A 4,080-nucleotide genomic window follows, 5' to 3' on the forward strand; every position below is an offset into this window, starting at 1 on the left:
AAGCATGCTTTACAGTTTTATCAGCAGATATCCAAAATGCACTGAGATATAATCTGCATATCTGTAAATAATATACGGTTTTGGAATTAAAATGTTGTAGCATCACTCACCAAGGTACAGTATGCTCTAATTTGCATACCCATGAGCCTCAGCGGTGTCCTTGTTATTTTAATGTTTAACATTAGATGAAGTGTTATGCATTTGTTCTTTGTTTATCTTGCCTGTGTGTGTTATACCCACACATTAGTTTGTGTTTGCGTGTGTGTTCACTATTTTTGTTCATTTCATTGGGAATTTTTTCCCATATTTAGTGGTATCCCATATTTCTGTGCTAAACGTCAGACCTATTATTGTCCTGTAAGTGTGAGATACCAATAAAAGACCAAATGCTTGGTTTTAAGAATGCTTCCTGGTCAAGTCTCCACTATATATCTCTTGACTCTGATCTTTTAAGTTTAGATACATTTGGATGTAATACTTTTTTGTTTGTTTGTTTTAAATTAAGTGATACATGACATCTCTTTAGATTTAATAACAAAACAATTATTAAATATAGTTCAAAATATAACATATACTGTATAATCATCAATTACATTATCACTGATATAAAGACTAATCATGGATATAAACCAACAAAAGACAGTTTTGTACTATAACCACAGATATTGAATATATAAATAGTTATAGAATTGTATACTTCAACTCTTTTCAAGTGTAATCATTTTCCTTAAGGCTCTGTTGATGGCAGTCTGTGATTTACAGTGATTTAAATGAGCGGTTTTGAAGGCTTTTATAGCTCAGATCTATTCTTTAAAGTGCATATTTTATTTATGTATATTTACTTATACCCTCACCAGCCACTTTATTAAGAACACCTGTACATCTGCTCATTTATGCAATCGGCCAATCATGTGCCATGCATAAAGCACAATGCATAAAAATAACAAAACTATCCATAGAGTGACAGTTCTGTGTGTGGAAGAATGTTGAAGAGAGAAGCTGAAGATGTCCAACAAACAGCTGTCCAACTCTTCAACTGTCCTGTAGTCTGTTCCCACTGTAGCCTCAGATCCCTGTTCTTGGATGACAGGAGTGGAACATGATGTGGTCTTCTGCTATTGTAGCTCATCCTCATCCTCCTCCTCCCTTGAGGTGCTTTTCTGCTCACCGTGGTTGTAAAGAGTGGTTATATCAGAGAGTTACTGTTCACTTCATGTCAGCTCAAAACCAGTCTGGTCATTCTCCTCTGATCTCTCTCATCAACAAACCTTTTCCCCTCACAGAACTGCTTCTGAATGGTTTTGTTTTTGCACCATTCTGTGTAAAGTCAAGAGATTGTTGTGTGTGAAAATCCCAGGAGATCAGCAGTTTCTGAAATACTCAAACCAGCCCATCTGGCACCAACAACTGTTAAAGTCACTGAGATCACACTTTTTCCCCATTCTGAACATTAATTGAAGCACTTGACCTGTATCTGCATGATTTTCTGCATTGTGCTTCAGCCACGTGATTGGCTAATTGGATCGAGTTCCAGGTAAAACGACTGGCTTAAATAATATTAGTAAAAAATAACTAAAAATAATAAATCATATTGTAAATAGAATGAAACATTAATATAATTATAACAAAATATTGGGAATGACAGCTGTGTGTGCAGTTAGGAGCTGGAGGGAATGAGAATAAATTTACCTTTCTATTTCATATTCATATATCATTTTAACACTCTTTATTAAACCTTGGTACTTGACTTGTTTATAATTTCCTGTACATATACGTTTCTTAACATGACTGTTTATGACCTTTAGCGAAATTAATTTCCTGTGTTGGAAAAAAAAACATTTCACTGTCATTTCACTTTTAATAAAATAATTGATTTAATACTATGACTAGAAAAAGAATAGGATTATAGCTTAATATAGTACATATACACACAGTATATATGACAATATACCACAGTTGTAACAAAAGGAGTCGTCTATTTCTCTCTTTGTTCAGAAGAAAGGAACAATTACATTTCATCATAACCCAAGCCTGTAGAATGATGGAAATGGATTCATTGCATGATTTATTGAGTAAATCAATCACACTGGTGATCAATATGTGCTCCCTCTGTGGGAGAAAGAGAAGCGTGGTCATGATGTGTCCAGTAATAAAGATTAAAATGTGGAGAGGTGAGCTTTCTCCAGATTGCTGGGATTAAGCAAACATTGTCACACTCAGACCCTGATTTACTGAAATCTCAGATAACCAGTACTAATTTACATGTGTAATGGGATAAATTGTGCACAGTTAGTGAGTGTCTTGTGGGTGTTTTATGAAGAAGAATTGCATGAATTACTATACATCACGCACAGTCACTGTACTGCAAGTTTGAGGACGAAACACTATCTGTGTGAGCCCTATGTAAGATGTTTGCCTGTGATATTTGTTCTCTACAGAGCTGCTACAGAGCTACGTATGTCTATAGACTGCTCAGACACTACACATTGCACACAGCTACTATTCTTTTTACTACCTTTTGGACTCTTGTTCACATACTGTAACTGCACATATTCCAGTGTCTACAGTAATGATCTACACTTTACCTATATTTATTAGGCAGATATACCAGTTTACCTAATATATTCTGCATATTTTGTATGTATATGTATGTGTATATATATATATATATATATATATATATATATATATATATATATATATATATATATATATATATATATGCATATATGTATTGTATTTGTACATCATCTTTCAGGTAAAAGGTAGACACTGTAATAGATAGATAGATAGATAGATAGATAGACACCATGTTGCCCCAGCAGCTCCGAAGTTCTTGATAGATGTGGAAAATTCAGATCACTTACAGACTCCCAGAGGAGTCAAAATGAGACTAGAGTATGATATTAATGGTCATGAGACGTGTCAAAACACTTGTTAAAAATACAATATCATCATCATGCAGGTATTTGTGACTAAAAATCTTTTTTTTTTCTTTTTCAATGTATCAGATGGAGGTGTGAAGCCGCGGACCTCAGTTATAAAACCTTGTAAAATCTTGTGCCATGGTAATAATAAGCCATAACTATGAGAAACCAAAATATTGTTAGAAGCAGAAGCCTTTATTTGTCACATATACATTACAGCATATTGAAATGCTATTCTATAACCCAGCTTGTTAAGAAGTTGGGCTCAGAGCACAGGGTCAGCCATGATATAGCACCCCTGGTGCAGAGAGAGTTCCTTGATCAAGGGCCCAACAGTGGCAGCTTAGCAGTGCAAGGGCTTGAACCCCCAACCTTCTAATCAGTAACCCAGAGCCTTAACTGTTCCACCACCACTGCCCTACCTAATTTGTGAAAGCGGTACGTATAGTGTTTACACATACAGTGTTAGAGGGAGTTGTTGCATTTTGCAGGTTTCCCCAGCTGCCAAACCCCAGGATTGGACCAGGGACTTGAGGTCTTCAGTCTAACGCTCTCCCAACTGAGCTATTTCAGCATTTTGGTATTTGGTATTTGGCTATTTCGGGAATTGTTTGACTAAAGAAAATTTCAGTAAACTGAAGACTTCATAAATTTTAAATTTCACTCTTATTTGACAGAAACATTGGCCTCACCGTGTAGTTAGTACCTTTAGGTAAAAACTCCTCAAATCACATATTCATCAAAAGATAAGCCACATTATTTTGCTCTTTTGAAATACACAGTCCTCTATAAACCCTGCTACTATACCAGCTCGCACTTTTTCGCAGGTGTTTTCAAGTTTACACACACACACTGTTGTTAAATCATGGCCTTTGTATTGCACTCAGTTATGCACTTTATGCCATCTGGAGTAGAAATATAGCTTTTCCTTTCTGACTCCAACCTGTCCTTCATCACAGAGCCCTATAAAAACAGATCCAAAAAGAGAGCAGGCAGGATTATCCCTGATCCTTCACATCCTGTTTCCAGCCTTTTCCTTCAGCGCTGAAATAGCGTACAACAAACCTAAACACAAAGAGACACATCCTTCCTTCCCTCAAGCTGCTCAGTAACACACTGCACAAATCCTTTTAGCCTTAACATCACAGCACTG

Source organism: Pangasianodon hypophthalmus, chromosome 1 (genome assembly GCF_027358585.1).
Source record: "Pangasianodon hypophthalmus isolate fPanHyp1 chromosome 1, fPanHyp1.pri, whole genome shotgun sequence".
In the NCBI taxonomy this organism is placed as follows: domain Eukaryota; kingdom Metazoa; phylum Chordata; class Actinopteri; order Siluriformes; family Pangasiidae; genus Pangasianodon; species Pangasianodon hypophthalmus.